We start from the raw sequence: 16,548 nt of genomic DNA, 5'->3' as shown, positions 1-16,548 counted from the left end.
TCCGCCCCTCCCTTCTCCCCCCTCCCTGCTCCTGCTCTCTTTACAGTGGCCCCTGGGTTAGGGAGGGGGGTGAATCAGCCCGGGTTCCTGCTCCTGATCCCTGTCCAGTGACCCCTGGGTTAGGGAGGGGGTGAATCAGCCCAGGTTCCTGCTCCTGATCCCTGTCCAGTGACCCCTGGGTTAGGGAGGGGGTGAATCAGCCCAGGTTCCTGCTCCTGATCCCTGTCCAGTGACCCCTGGGTTAGGGAGGGGGTGAATCAGCCCGGGTTCCTGCTCCTGCTCCCTGTCCAGTGACCCCTGGGTTAGGGAGGGGGTGAATCAGCCCGGGTTCCTGCTCCTGATCCCTGTCCAGTGACCCCTGGGTTAGGGAGGGGGTGAATCAGCCCGGGTTCCTGCTCCTGCTCCCTGTCCAGTGACCCCTGGGTTAGGGAGGGGGTGAATCAGCCCGGGTTCCTGCTCCTGATCCCTGCCCAGTGACCCCTGGGTTAGGGAGGTGGTGAATAACCCAGGTTCCTGCTCCTGATCCCTGTCCAGTGACCCCTGTGTTAGCGAGCGGCATAAGAAATAGGAGCAGGAGTCGGCCATTTGGCTCTTCGAGCCTGCTCCACCATTTAATAAGATCATGCCTGATCTTCTACCTCAGTTCCACTTTCCTGCACTTTCCCCACATCACTTGATTTCATTAGTATTCAAAAATCTATCGATCTCTGTCTTGAATATAATCAACGATTCAGCATCCACAGCCCTCTGGGGTAGAGAATTCCAAAGAGTCACCACCCTCTGAGTGAAGAAATTTCTCCTCATCTCAGTCCAAAATGGCCGACCTGTAGGAACGGAGGTTCCTATCTGAATAAGGTATTCGACTCGATGAATCAAATCAACAGGTTTTAATGAACAATGAAGTTAACAGGGAAACTACAGGAGAAACGGTACACAGGTCTACTCAGCTTGCTGGGCACTCGACGACTACTGGAAGATTCTGGAAGCTGACGTCGTGACGTCATCGCGTTCTTCGCGCCACTGGCGGTCACGTGATCGGCGTCAAGACATCATCACGTGGAGTGCAGGAAAACACAATACAGTACAGTTAACAGGCAGTTTAAAGGTGCAGTCCGCGGCTGCACTACACTGTAGTTAAAGGGATTATTACCAATTGTTCTGAGACCCTCGGTGGCTCCACCACAGACCCCTTATTCTGAGACTGTGACCCCTGGTTCTAGACTCCCCAGCCAGGGGAAACATCCTCCCTGCATCTACCCTGTCAAGTCCTGTAAGAATTTTGTATGTTTCAATGAGATCACCTCTCATTCTTCTAAACTCTAGAGAATATAGGCCTAGTCTACTCAATCTGTCCTCATAGGACAATCCCCCCATCCCAGGAATCAGTCTGGTGAACCTTCGCTGCACTCCCTCTATGGCAAGTATATCCTTCCTTAGGTAAGGGACCAAAACTGTACACAATACTCCAGGTGCGGTCTCACCAGGGCCCTATATAATTGCAGTAAGACGTCTTTACTCTTATACTCAAATCCTCTTGTAATAAAGGCCAACATACCATTGGCTTTCCTAATTGCTTGCTGTACCTGCGTGTTAACTTTCAATGATTCGTGTACAAGAACACCCAGGTCTCTCTGAACACCAACATTTCCCAATCTCTCACCATTGAAAAAATATTCTGCTTTTCTATTTTTCCTACCAAAGTGGATAACTTCACATTTCTCCACATTATATTCCATTTGCCATGTTCTTGCCCACTCACTTAGCCTGTCTATATCCCCTTGAAGCCTCCTTGCATCCTCCTCACAACTTACATTCCCACCCAGCTTTGTATCATCAACAAACTTGGATACCAGGACCTCAAACCCGGCACTAAGCTCATGGTCTACAGAGCAGCAGTGATACCTGCCCTGCTGTATGCCTCAGAGACATGGACCATGTACAGCAGGGCACCTCAAAGCACTGGAGAGGTACCACCAACGCTGCCTCCGCAAGATCCTGCAAATCCATTGGCAGGATAGGCGCACCAACATCAGTGTTATCACTCAGGCCAACATCCCCAGCATCGAAGCTTTGACCACGCTCGATCAGCTCCGATGGACGGGTCACATTGTCCGCATGCGAGACTCCCAAAACAAACGCTCTACTCTGAGCTCCGACACGGCAAGAGAGCCCCAGGTGGGCAGAGGAAACGCTTCAAGGACACCCTCAAAGCCTCCTTGAAGAAGTGTAACATCCCCACCGAAGGAAGGATGTTCTTGCCATGGAAGGAGTGCAGCGGCGATTCACCAGGCTGATACCTGGAATGGCGGGAATGACCTACGAGGAGAGATTGAATAGTTTGGGCTTGTACTCACTGGAGTTTAGAAGATTGAGAGGGGATCTCATCGAAACATATAAAATTATGGCAGGCCTGGACAGGCTGAATTCAGAGAGAATGTTTCCAATGGCAGGGGAGCACAGAACCAGGGGCCACAGTCTAAAAATAGCGGGCAAATCATTTAAAACAGAGATGAGGAAGAATTTCTTCACTCAGAGTGGTGAGCCTGTGGAATTCCCTGCCACAGAGGGCTGTGAAGGCTAATTCAATAAATATTTTCAAGAGAGAATTGGATATATTTCTGAAGGCTAAGGGGATTAAGGGTTACGGAGAAAAGGCGGGGACGGGGTACTGAACTGGTAAGATCAGCTATGATCTCAGACGAAGATCAGCCATGATCTCATTGAATGGCGGAGCAGGCTCGAAGGGCCGAATGGCCTACTCCTGTTCCTATCTCTATGTTTCTATGTTTCTATGACACCTGGGAATCCCTGGCCCAAGACCGCACAAAGTGAAGGAGAAGCATCCGGGAAGGCGCCGAACACCTCGAGTCTCTTCGCCGGGAGCAAGCGGAAGCCAAGCGCAGGCAGCGCAAGGAGCGCATGTCAACCCAAGCACCCCACACCCACCCGCCCCTTCAACCAGCGTCTGCCCCACCTGTGACAGAGACTGTAGGTCCCGCATTGGACTCATCAGTCACCTGAGAACTCATTTTTAATGTGGAAGCAAGTCATCCTCGGTTCCGAGGGACTGCCTGAGAAGAGAAGCTATATTACATTTGGTCCCCTCCTACAAACCATTGATGTAGATTGTGAATAGCTGAGGCCCAAGCACTGATCCTTGCGGTACTCCACTAGTTACAGCCTGCCAACCCGAAAATGACCCGGTTATTCCTTACTCTATGTTTTCTGTCCATTAACCAATCCTCAATCGATGCTAGTATATTACCCCAATCCCATGAGACCTAATTTTGTTTAATAACCTCTTGTGTGGCACCTTATCGAATTCTTTCTGAAAATCCAAATACACCACACCCACTGGTTCCCCCCCTTATCTATTCTGCTAGTTACAACCTCAAAAAGCTCTAAGATTCGTCAAATATGATTTCCCTTTCATAAATCCGTGCTGACTCTGCCCAATCCTATTATTATTTTCTAAGTGTCCTGTTACCACGTCCTTAATAATAGATTCTAGCATTTTCCCTACTACTGATGTCAGGCTAACTGGTCTGTAGTTTAGTCTCTTCCCTCCTTTCTTAAATAGTGGGGTTACATTTGCTACCTTCCAATCCATGGGAACCGTTCTCGAATCTATGGAATTTTGGAAAATAACAACCAATGCATCCACTATCTCTATAGCCACCCCTATCAAAACCCTAGGATGTTGGCCATCAGGTCCAGGAGATTTATTGGCTTTCAGTCCCATTCATTTCTCCAGTACTATTTTTACTAATACTAATTTCTTTCAGTTCCCCATTTCCCCATTGGTTCTCCACTATTTCCGAGAAGTTTTTTGGGTCGTCTTCCGTGAAGACAGACACAAAATATTTGTTTAATTTCTCTGCCATTTCCTTATTTCCCATTATAATTTCTCCTGTCTCAGCCTGTAAGGAACCCATGTTTACTTTCGCTAATCTTTTCCTTTTTACATACCCATCGAAGCTTTTACAGTCTGTTTTTATGTCTCTCGCTAGTTTACTCTCATTCTATTTTCCGTATCTTTATCAATATTTTGGTCCTCTTTTGCTGAATTCTAAAATCCTCCCAATCCTCAGGCTTACTACTCTTTTTGGCAACATTATAAGCCTATTCCTTTGATCTAATACTACCTTTAACTTCCCTTGTTGGCCACGGTTGGACCACTTTCCCTGTGGTGTTTTTGTGCCTTAGAGGAATGTATATTTGTTGTAAATTATGTATTAATTCTTTAAATGCTAGCCATTGCTTGTCCACCATCATACCCTTTAATGTAGTTTCCCAATCTAGCTTAGCCAACTCAACCCTCATACCTACCTAGTTTGCTTTGTTTAGATTTAAGACCGTTTACATTAAGATGAATCAGCCCGGGTTCCTACTCCTGATCCCTGTCCAGTGACCCCTGGGTTAGGGAGGGGGTGAATCAGCCCAGGTTCCTGCTCCTGATCCCTGTCCACTGACCCCTGGGTTAGGGAGGGGGTGAATCAGCCCGGGTTCCTGCTCCTGATCCCTGTCCAGTGACCCCTGGGTTAGGGAGGGGGTGAATCAGCCCGGGTTCCTGCTCCTGATCCCTGTCCAGTGACCCCTGGGTTAGGGAGGGGGTGAATCAGCCCGGGTTCCTGCTCCTGATCCCTGTCCAGTGACCCCTGGGTTAGGGAGGGGGTGAATCAGCCCGGGTTCCTGCTCCTGATCCCTGTCCAGTGACCCCTGGGTTAGGGAGGGGGTGAATCAGCCCGGGTTCCTGCTCCTGATCCCTGTCCAGTGACCCCTGGGTTAGGGAGGGGGTGAATCAGCCCGGGTTCCTGCTCCTGATCCCTGTCCAGTGACCCCTGGGTTAGGGAGGGGGTGAATCAGCCGGGCTCCTGCTCCTGATCCCTGTCCAGTGACCCCTGGGTTAGGGAGGGGGTGAATCAGCCCGGGTTCCTGCTCCTGATCCCTGTCCAGTGACCCCTGGGTTAGGGAGGGGGTGAATCAGCCCGGGTTCCTGCTCCTGATCCCTGTCCAGTGACCCCTGGATCAGGGAGGGGGTGAATCAGCCCAGGTTCCTGCTCCTGATCCCTGTCCAGTGACCCCTGGGTTAGGGAGGGGGTGAATCAGCCCGGGTTCCTGCTCCTGATCCCTGTCCAGTGACCCCTGGGTTAGGGAGGGGGTGAATAAGCCCGGGTTCCTGCTCCTGCTCCCTGTCCAGTGACCCCTGGGTTAGGGAGGGGGTGAATCAGCCCGGGTTCCTGCTCCTGATCCCTGTCCAGTGACCCCTGGGTTAGGGAGGGGGTGAATCAGCCTGGGTTCCTGCTCCTGATCCCTGTCCAGTGACCCCTGGGTTAGGGAGGGGATGAATCAGCCCGGGTTCCTGCTCCTGATCCCTGTCCAGTGACCCCTGGGTTAGGGAGGGGGTGAATCAGCCCGGGTTCCTGCTCCTGATCCCTGTCCAGTGACCCCTGGGTTAGGGAGGGGATGAATCAGCCCGGGTTCCTGCTCCTGATCCCTGTCCAGTGACCCCTGGGTTAGGGAGGGGGTGAATCAGCCCGGGTTCCTGCTCCTGATCCCTGTCCAGTGACCCCTGGGTTAGGGAGGGGGTGAATCAGCCCGGGTTCGTGCTCCTGATCCCTGTCCAGTGACCCCTGGGTTAGGGAGGGGGTGAATCAGCCCAGGTTCCTGCTCCTGATCCCTGTCCAGTGACCCCTGGGTTAGGGAGGGGGTGAATCAGCCCGGGTTCGTGCTTCTGATCCCTGTCCAGTGACCCTGGGTTATGGAGGGGGTGAATCAGCCCGGGTTCCTGCTCCTGATCCCGGTCCAGTGACCCCTGGGTTAGGGAGGGGTGAATCAGCCCGGTTTCTGCTCCTGATCCTTGTCCAGTGACCCCTGGGTTAGGGAGGGGGTGAATGAGCCCGGGTTCCTGCTCCTGATCCCTGTCCAGTGACCCCTGGGGTAGGGAGGGGGGTGAATCAGCCCGGGTTCCTGCTCCTGATCTCTGTCCAGTGACCCCTGGGTTAGGGAGGGGGTGAATCAGCCCGGGTTCCTGCTCCTGGTCACTGTCCAGTGACCCCTGGGTTAGGGAGAGGGTGAATCAGCCCGGGTTCCTGCTCCTGATCCCTGTCCAGTGACCCTGGGTTATGGAGGGGGTGAATCAGCCCGGGTTCGTGCTCCTGATCCCTGCCCAGTGACCCCTGGGTCAGGGAGGGGGTGAATCAGCCTGGGTTCCTGCTCCTGACCTCGGTCCAGTGACCCCTGGGTTAGGGAGGGGGTGAATCAGCCCGGGTTCCTGCTCCTGATCCCTGTCCAGTGACCCCTGGGTTAGGGAGGGGGTGAATCAGCCCGGGTTCCTGCTCCTGATCCCAGTCCAGTGACCCCTGGGTTAGGGAGGGGGTGAATCAGCCCGGGTTCCTGCTCCTGATCCCTGTCCAGTGACCCCTGGGTTAGGGAGGGGTGAATCAGCCCGGGTTCCTGCTCCTGATCCCTGTCCAGTGACCCCTGGGTTAGGGAGAGTGTGAATCAGCCCAGGTTCCTGCTCCTGATCCCTGTCCAGTGACCCCTGGGTTAGGGAGGGGGTGAATCAGCCCGGGTTCCTGCTCCTGATCCCTGTCCAGTGACCCCTGGGTTAGGGAGGGGGTGAATCAGCCCGGGTTCCTGCTCCTGATCTCTGTCCAGTGACCCCTGGGTTAGGGAGGGGGTGAATCAGCCCGGGTTCCTGCTCCTGATCACTGTCCAGTGACCCCTGGGTTAGGGAGGGGGTGAATCAGCCCGGGTTCCTGCTCCTGATCCCTGTCCAGTGACCCCTGGGTTAGGGAGGGTGAATCAGTCCGGGTTCCTGCTCCTGATCCCTGTCCAGTGACCCCTGGGTTAGGGACGGGGTGAATCAGTCCAGGTTGCTGCTCCTGATTCCTGTCCAGTGCCCCCTGGGTTAGGGAGGGGGTGAATCAGCCCGGGTTCCTGCTCCTGATCCCTGTCCAGTGCCCCCTGGGTTAGGGAGGGGGTGAATCAGCCCGGGTTCCTGCTCCTGATCCCTGTCCAGTGACCCCTGGGTTAGGGAGGGGGTGAATCAGCCCGGGTTCCTGCTCCTGATCCCTGTCCAGTGACCCCTGGGTTAGGGAGGGGGTGAATCAGCCCGGGTTCCTGCTCCTGATCCCTGTCCAGTGACCCCTGGGTTAGGGAGGGGGTGAATCAGCTCGGGTTCCTGCTCCTGATCCCTGTCCAGTGAGCCCTGGGTTAGGGAGGGCGCTGAATCAGCCCGGGTTCCTGCTCCTGATCCCTGTCCAGTGACCCCTGGGTTAGGGAGGGGGTGAATCACCCCGGGTTCCTGCTCCTGATCCCTATCCAGTGACCCCTGGGTTAGGGAGGGGGTGAATCAGCCCGGGTTCCTGCTCCTGATCCCTGTCCAGTGACCCCTGGGTTAGGGAGGGGGTGAATCAGCCCGGGTTCCTGCTCCTGATCCCTGTCCAGTGACCCCTGGGTTTGGGAGGGGGTGAATCAGCCCGGGTTCCTGCCCCGATCCCTGTCCAGTGACCCCTGGATTAGGGAGGGGGTGAATCAGCCCGGGTTCCTGCTCCTGATCCCTGTCCAGTGACCCCTGGGTTAGGGAGGGGGTGAATCAGCCCAGGTTCCTGCTCCTGATCCCTGTCCAGACACCCCTGTGTTAGCGAGCGGCATAAGAAATAGGAGCAGGAGTCGGCCATTTGGCTCTTCGAGCCTGCTCCACCATTCAATAAGATCATGGCTGATCTTCTACCTCAGTTCCACTTTCCTGCACTTTCCCCACATCACTTGATTTCATTAGTATTCAAAAATCTATCGATCTCTGTCTTGAATATAATCAATGATTCAGCATCCACAGCCCTCTGGGGTAGAGAATTCCAAAGAGTCACCACCCTCTGAGTGAAGAAATTTCTCCTCATCTCAGTCCAAAATGGCCGACCTGTAGGAACGGAGGTTCCTATCTTAATAAGGTATTCGACTCGATGAATCAAATCAACAGGTTTTAATGAACAACGAAGTTAACAGGGAAACTACAGGAGAAACGGTACACAGGTCTACTCAGCTTGCTGGGCACTCGACGACTACTGGAAGATTCTGGAAGCTGACGTCATGACGTCTTCGCGCCACTGGCGGTCACGTGATCGGCGTCATGACATCATCACGTGGAGTGCAGGAAAACCCAATACAGTACAGTTAACAGGCAGTTTAAAGGTGCAGTCCGCGGCTGCACTACACTGTAGTTAAAGGGATTATTACCAATTGTTCTGAGACCCTTGGTGGCTCCGCCACAGACCCCTTATTCTGAGACTGTGACCCCTGGTTCTAGACTCCCCAGCCAGGGGAAACATCCTCCCTGCATCTACCCTGTCAAGTCCTGTAAGAATTTTGTATGTTTCAATGAGATCACCTCTCATTCTTCTAAACTCTAGAGAATATAGGCCTAGTCTACTCAATCTGTCCTCATAGGACAATCCCCTCATCCCAGGAACCAGTCTGGTGAACCTTCGTTGCACTCCCTCTATGGCAAGTCTATCCTTCCTTAGGTAAGGGACCAAAACTGTACACAATACTCCAGGTGTGGTCTCACCAGGGCCCTATATAATTGCAGTAAGACGTCTTTACTCTTATACTCAAATCCTCTTGTAATAAAGGCCAACATACCATTGGCTTTCCTAATTGCTTGCTGTACCTGCATGTTAACTTTCAGTGATTCATGTACAAGAACACCCAGGTCCCTCTGAACACCAACATTTCCCAATCTCTCACCATTGAAAAAATATTCTGCTTTTCTATTTTTCCTACCAAAGTGGATAACTTCACATTTCTCCACATTATATTCCATTTGCCATGTTCTTGCCCACTCACTTAGCCTGTCTGTATCCCCTTGAAGCCTCCTTGCATCCTCCTCACAACTTACAGTCCCACCCAGCCTTGTATCATCAGCAAACTTGGATACCAGGACCTCAAACCCGGCACTAAGCTCATGGTCTACAGAGCAGCAGTGATACCTGCCCTGCTGTATGCCTCAGAGACATGGCCCATATACAGCAGGCACCTCAAAGCACTGGCGAGGTACCACCAACGCTGCCTCCGCAAGATCCTGCAAATCCATTGGCAGGATAGGCGCACCAACGTCAGTGTTCTCGCTCAGGCCAACATCCCCAGCATCGAAGCTTTGACCACGCTCAATCAGCTCCGATGGACAGGTCACATTGTCCGCATGCGAGACTCCCAAAACAAGCGCTCTACTCGCAGCTCCGACACGGCAAGAGAGTCCCAGGTGGGCAGAGGAAACGCTTCAAGGACACCCTCAAAGCCTCCTTGAAGAAGTGCAACATCCCCACCGACACCTGGGAATCCCTGGCCCAAGACCGCACAAAGTGGAGGAGAAGCATCCGGGAAGGCGCCGAACACCTCGAGTCTCTTCGCCGGGAGCAATCAGAAGCCAAGCGCAGGCAGCGCAAGGAGCGCACGTCAACCCAAGCACCCCACACCCACCCGCCCCTTCAACCACCGTCTGCCCCACCTGTGACAGAGACTGTAGGTCCCGCATTGGACTCATCAGTCACCTGAGAACTCATTGTTAATGTGGAAGCAAATCATCCTCGGTTCCGAGGGACTGCCTAAGAAGAGAAGCTATATTACATTTGGTCCCCTCCTACAAATCATTGATGTAGATTGTGAATAGCTGAGGCCCAAGCACTGATCCTTGCGGTACCCCACTAGTTACAGCCTGCCAACCTGAAAATGACCCGGTTATTCCTTACTCTATGTTTTATGTCCGTTAACCAATCCTCAATCGATGCTAGTATATTACCCCAATCCCATGAGACCTAATTTTGTTTAATAACCTCTTGTGTGGCATCTTATCGAATTCTTTCTGAAAATCCAAATACACCACATCCACTGGTTCCCCCCCTTATCTATTCTGCTAGTTACAACCTCAAAAAGCTCTAAGATTCGTCAAATATGATTTCCCTTTCATAAATCCGTGCTGACTCTGCCCAATCCTATTATTATTTTCTAAGTGTCCTGTTACCACGTCCTTAATAATAGATTCTAGCATTTTCCCTACTACTGATGTCAGGCGAACTGGTCTGTAGTTTAGTCTCTTCCCTCCTTTCTTAAATAGTGGGGTTACATTTGCTACCTTCCAATCCGCGGGAACCGTTCTCGAATCTATGGAATTTTGGAAAATAACAACCAATGCATCCACTATCTCTATAGCCACCCCTATCAAAACCCTAGGATGTTGGCCATCAGGTCCAGGAGATTTATTGGCTTTCAGTCCCATTCATTTCTCCAGTACTATTTTTACTGATACTAATTTCTTTCAGTTCCTCATTGGTTCTCCACTATTTCCGAGAAGTTTTTTGGGTCGTCTTCCGTGAAGACAGACACAAAATATTTGTTTAATTTCTCTGCCATTTCCTTATTTCCCATTATAATTTCTCCTGTCTCAGCCTGTAAGGAACCCATGTTTACTTTCGCTAATCTTTTCCTTTTTACATACCCATCGAAGCTTTTACAGTCTGTTTTTATGTCTCTCGCTAGTTTACTCTCATTCTATTTTCCGTATCTTTATCAATATTTTGGTCCTCTTTTGCTGAATTCTAAAATCCTCCCAATCCTCAGGCTTACTACTCTTTTTGGCAACATTATAAGCCTATTCCTTTGATCTAATACTACCTTTAACTTCCCTTGTTGGCCACGGTTGGACCACTTTCCCTGTGGTGTTTTTGTGCCTTAGAGGAATGTATATTTGTTGTAAATTATGTATTAATTCTTTAAATGCTAGCCATTGCTTGTCCACCATCATACCCTTTAATGTAGTTTCCCAATCTAGCTTAGCCAACTCAACCCTCATACCTACCTAGTTTGCTTTGTTTAGATTTAAGACCGTTTACATTAAGATGAATCAGCCCGGGTTCCTGCTCCTGATCCCTGTCCAGTGACCCCTGGGTTAGGGAGGGGGTGAATCAGCCCGGGTTCCTACTCCTGATCCCGGTCCAGTGACCCCTGGGTTAGGGAGGGGGTGAATCAGCCCGGGTTCCTGCTCCTGATCCCTGTCCAGTGACCCCTGGGTTAGGGAGGGGGTGAATCAGCCCGGGTTCCTGCTCCTGATCCCTGTCCAGTGACCCCTGGGTTAGGGAGGGGGTGAATCAGCCTGGGTTCCTGCTCCTGATCCCTGTCCAGTGACCCCTGGGTTAGGGCGGGGGTGAATCAGCCCGGGTTCCTGCTCCTGATCCCGGCCCAGTGACCCCTGGGTTAGGGAGGGGGTGAATCAGCCCGGGTTCCTGCTACTGATCCCTGTCCAGTGACCCCTGGGTTAGGGAGGGGGTGAATCAGCCCGGGTTCCTGCTCCTGATCCTTGTCCAGTGACCCCTGGGTTAGGGTGGGGGTGAATCAGCCCGGGTTCCTGCTCCTGATCCCGGTCCAGTGACCCCTGGGTTAGGGAGGGGGTGAATCAGCCCGGGTTCCTGCTCCTGATCCCTGTCCAGTGACCCCTGGGTCAGGGAGGGGGTGAATCAGCCTGGGTTCCTGCTCCTGATCCCTGTCCAGTGACCCCTGGGTTAGGGAGGGGGTGAATCAGTCTGGGTTCCTGCTCCTGATCCCTGTCCAGTGACCCCTGGGTTAGGGCGGGGGTGAATCAGCCCGGGTTCCTGCTCCTGATCCCGGCCCAGTGACCCCTGGGTTAGGGAGGGGGTGAATCAGCCCGGGTTCCTGCTACTGATCCCTGTCCAGTGACCCCTGGGTTAGGGAGGGGGTGAATCAGCCCGGGTTCCTGCTCCTGATCCTTGTCCAGTGACCCCTGGGTTAGGGTGGGGGTGAATCAGCCCGGGTTCCTGCTCCTGATCCCGGTCCAGTGACCCCTGGGTTAGGGAGGGGGTGAATCAGCCCGGGTTCCTGCTACTGATCCCTGTCCAGTGACCCCTGGGTTAGGGAGGGGGTGAATCAGCCTGGGTTCCTGCTCCTGATCCCTGTCCAGTGACCCTGGGTTAGGGAGGGGGTGAATCAGCCCGGGTTCCTGCTCCTGATCCCTGTCCAGAGACCCCTGGGATAGTGAGGGGGTGAATCAGCCCGGGTTCCTGCTCCTGATACCTGTCCAGTGACCCCTGGGTTAGGGAGGGGGTGAATCAGCCCATGTTCCTGCTCCTGATCCCTGTCCAGTGACCCCTGGGTTAGGGAGGGAGTGAATCAGCCCGGGTTCCTGCTCCTGATCCCTGTCCAGTGACCCCGGGGTTAGGGAGGGGGTGAATCAGTCCGGGTTCCTGCTCCTGATCCGTGTCCAGTGACCCCTGGGTTAGGGAGGGGGTGAATCAGCCCGGGTTCCTGCTCCTGATACCTGTCCAGTGACCCCTGGGTTAGGGAGGGGGTGAATCAGCCCATGTTCCTGCTCCTGATCCCTGTCCAGTGACCCCTGGGTTAGGGAGGGGGTGAATCAGCCCGGGTTCCTGCCCCTGATCCCTGTCCAGTGACCCCTGGGTTAGGGAGGGGGTGAATCAGCCCGGGTTCCTGCTCCTGATCCCTGTCCAGTGACCCCTGGGTTAGGGAGAGGGGTGAATCAGCCCGGGTTCCTGCTCCTGATCCCTGTCCAGTGACCCCTGGGTGAGGGAGTGGGGTGAATCAGCCCGGGTTCCTGCTCCTGATCCCTGTCCAGTGACCCCTGGGTTAGGGAGGGAGTGAATCAGCCTGGGTTCCTGCTCCTGATCCCTGTCCAGAGACCCCTGGGTAAGGGAGGGGGTGAATCAGCCCGGGTTCCTGCTCCTGATCCCTGTCCAGTGACCCCTGGGTTAGGGAGGGGGTGAATCAGCCTGGGTTCCTGCTCCTGACCCTGGTCCAGTGACCCCTGGGTTAGGGAGGGGGTGAATCAGCCCGGGTTCCTGCTCCTGATCACTGTCCAGTGACCCCTGGGTTAGGGAGGGGGTGAATCAGCCCGGGTTCCTGCTCCTGATCCCTGTCCAGTGACCCCTGGGTCAGGGAGGGGGTGAATCAGCCCAGGTTCCTGCTCCTGATCCCTGTCCAGTGACCCCTGGGTTAGGGAGGAGGTGAATCAGCCCGGGTTCCTGCTCCTGATCCCTGTCCAGTGACCCTGGGTTATGGAGGGGGTGAATCAGCCCGGGTTCCTGCTCCTGATCCCTGTCCAGTGACCCCTGGGTTAGGGAGGGGGTGAATCAGCCCGGGTTCCTGCTCCTGATCCCTGTCCAGTGACCCCTGGGTTAGGGAGGGGGTGAATCAGCCCGGGTTCCTGCTCCTGATCCCTGTCCAGTGACCCCTGGGTTTGGGAGAGGGTGAATCAGCCCGGGTTCCTGCTCCTGATCCCTGTCCAGTGACCCTGGGTAATGGAGGGGGTGAATCAGCCCGGGTTCGTGCTCCTGATCCCTGTCCAGTGACCCCTGGGTCAGGGAGGGGGTGAATCAGCTCGGGTTCCTGCTCCTGATCCCTGTCCAGTGACCCCCTGTGTTAGGGAGGGGGTGAATCAGCCCGGGTTCCTGCTCCTGATCCTGGTCCAGTGACCCCTGGGTCAGGGAGGGGGTGAATCAGCCCGGGTTCGTGCTCCTGATCCCTGTCCAGTGACCCCTGGGTTAGGGAGTGGGTGAATCAGCCCGGGTTCCTGCTCCTGATCCCTGTCCAATGACCCCTGGGTTCGGGAGGGGGTGAATCAGCCTGGGTTCCTGCTCCTGATCCCTGTCCAGTGACCCCTGAGTTAGGGAGGAGGTGAATCAGCCCGGGTTCCTGCTCCTGATCCCTGTCCAATGACCCCTGGGTTAGGGAGGGGGTGAATCAGCCCGGGTTCCTGCTCCTGATCCCTGTCCAGTGACCCCTGGGTTAGGGAGGGGGTGAATCAGCCCGGGTTCCTGCTCCTGATCCCTGTCCAGTGACCCCTGGGTTATGGAGGGGGTGAATCAGCCCGGGTTCCTGCTCCTGATCCCTGTCCAGTGACCCCTGGGTTAGGGTGGGGGTGAATCAGCCCGGGTTCCTGCTCCTGATCCCTGTCCAGTGACCCCTGGGTTAGGGAGGGGGTGAATCAGCCTGGGTTCCTGCTCCTGATCCCTGTCCAGTGACCCTGGGTTAGGGAGGGGGTGAATCAGCCCGGGTTCCTGCTCCTGATCCCTGTCCAGAGACCCCTGGGATAGTGAGAGGGTGAATCAGCCCGGGTTCCTGCTCCTGATCCCTGTCCAGTGACCCCTGGGTTAGGGAGGGGGTGAATCAGCCCGGGTTCCTGCTCCTGATACCTGTCCAGTGACCCCTGGGTTAGGGAGTGGGTGAATCAGCCCGGGTTCCTGCTCCTGATCCCTGTCCAGTGACCCCTGGGTTAGGGAGGGGGTGAATCAGCCCTGGTTCCTGCCCCTGATCCCTGTCCAGTGACCCCTGGGTTAGGGAGGGGGTGAATCAGCCCGGGTTCCTGCTCCTGATCCCTGTCCAGTGACCCCTGGGTTAGGGAGAGGGGTGAATCAGCCCGGGTTCCTGCTCCTGATCCCTGTCCAGTGACCCCTGGGTTAGGGAGAGGGGTGAATCAGCCCGGGTTCCTGCTCCTGATCCCTGTCCAGTGACCCCTGGGTTAGGGAGTGGGGTGAATCAGCCCGGGTTCCTGCTCCTGATCCCTGTCCAGTGACCCCTGGGTTAGGGAGGGAGTGAATCAGCCTGGGTTCCTGCTCCTGATCCCTGTCCAGTGACCCTGGGTTATGGAGGGGGTGAATCAGCCCGGGTTCCTGCTCCTGATCCCTGTCCAGTGACCCCTGGGTCAGGGAGGGGGTGAATCAGCCTGGGTTCCTGCTCCTGATCCCGGTCCAGTGACCCCTGGGTTAGGGAGGGGGTGAATCAGCCCGGGTTCCTGCTCCTGATCCTGGTCCAGTGACCCCTGGGTTAGGGAGGGGGTGAATCAGCCCGGTTTCTGCTCCTGATCCTTGTCCAGTGACCCCTGGGTTAGGGAGGGGGTGAATTAGCCCGGGTTCCTGCTCCTGATCCCTGTCCAGTGACCCCTGGGTTCGGGAGGGGGTGAATCAGCCCGGGTTCCTGCTCCTGATCACTGTCCAGTGACCCCTGGGTTAGGGAGAGGGTGAATCAGCCCGGGTTCCTGCTCCTGATCCCTGTCCAGTGACCCTGGGTAATGGAGGGGGTGAATCAGCCCGGGTTCGTGCTCCTGATCCCTGTCCAGCGACCCCTGGGTTAGGGAGGGGGGTGAATCAGCCCGGGTTCCTGCTCCTGATCCCTGTCCAGTGACCCCTGGGTTGGGAGGGGGTGAATCAGCCCGGGTTCCTGCTCCTGATCCCTGTCCAGTGACCCCTGGGTCAGGGAGGGGGTGAATCAGCTCGGGTTCCTGCTCCTGATCCCTGTCCAGTGACCCCCTGTGTTAGGGAGGGGGTGAATCAGCCCGGGTTCCTGCTCCTGATCCTGGTCCAGTGACCCCTGGGTCAGGGAGGGGGTGAATCAGCCCGGGTTCGTGCTCCTGATCCCTGTCCACTGACCCCTGGGTTAGGGAGGGCGTGAATCAGCCCGGGTTCCTGCTCCTGATCCCTGTCCAGTGACCCCTGGGTTAGGGAGAGGGTGAATCAGCCCGGGTTCCTGCTCCTGATCCCTGTCCAGTGACCCCTGGGTTAGGGTGGGGGTGAATCAGCCCGGGTTCCTGCTCCTGATCCCTGTCCAGTGACCCCTGGGTTAGGGAGAGGGTGAATCAGCCCGGGTTCCTGCTCCTGATCCCTGTCCAGTGACCCCTGGGTTAGGGAGGGGGTGAATCAGCCCGGGTTCCTGCTCCTGATCCCTGTCCAGTGACCCCTGGGTTAGGGTGGGGGTGAATCAGCCCGGGTTCCTGCTCCTGATCCTTGTCCAGTGACCCCTGGGTTAGGGTGGGGGTGAATCAGCCCGGGTTCCTGCTCCTGATCCCTGTCCAGTGACCCCTGGGTTAGGGAGGGGGTGAATCAGCCCGGGTTCCTGCTCCTGACCCCTGCCCAGTGACCCCTGGGTTAGGGAGGGGGTGAATCAGCCTGGGTTCCTGCTCCTGATCCCTGTCCAGTGACCCTGGGTTAGGGAGGGGGTGAATCAGCCCGGGTTCCTGCTCCTGATCCCTGTCCAGTGACCCCTGGGTTAGGGAGGGGGTGAATCAGCCCGGGTTCCTGCTCCTGATCTCTGTCCAGTGACCCCTGGGTTAGGGAGGGGGTGAATCAGCCCGGGTTCCTGCTCCTGATCCCTGTCCAGTGACCCCTGGGTTAGGGAGGGGGTGAATCAGCCCATGTTCCTGCTCCTGATCCCTGTCCAGTGACCCCTGGGTTAGGGAGGGCGTGAATCAGCCCGGGTTCCTGCTCCTGATCCCTGTCCAGTGACCCCTGGGTTAGGGAGGGGGTGAATCAGCCTGGGTTCCTCCTCCTGATCCCTGTCCAGTGACCCCTGGGTTAGGGAGGGGGTGAATCAGCCCGGGTTCCTGCTCCTGATCACTGTCCAGTGACCCTGGGTGAGGGAGGGGGTGAATCAGCCCGGGTTCCTGCTCCTGATCCCTGTCCAGTGACCCCGGGGTTAGGGAGGGGGTGAATCAGCCCGGGTTCATGTTCCAGATCCCTGTCCAGT

This window comes from Somniosus microcephalus, unplaced genomic scaffold (genome assembly GCF_052327205.1).
Source record: "Somniosus microcephalus isolate GS21.2 unplaced genomic scaffold, FLI_Smic_1.0 unresolved_chr3, whole genome shotgun sequence".
Classification (NCBI taxonomy): Eukaryota; Metazoa; Chordata; class Chondrichthyes; order Squaliformes; family Somniosidae; genus Somniosus; species Somniosus microcephalus.
This window is presented reverse-complemented; position numbering follows the sequence as displayed.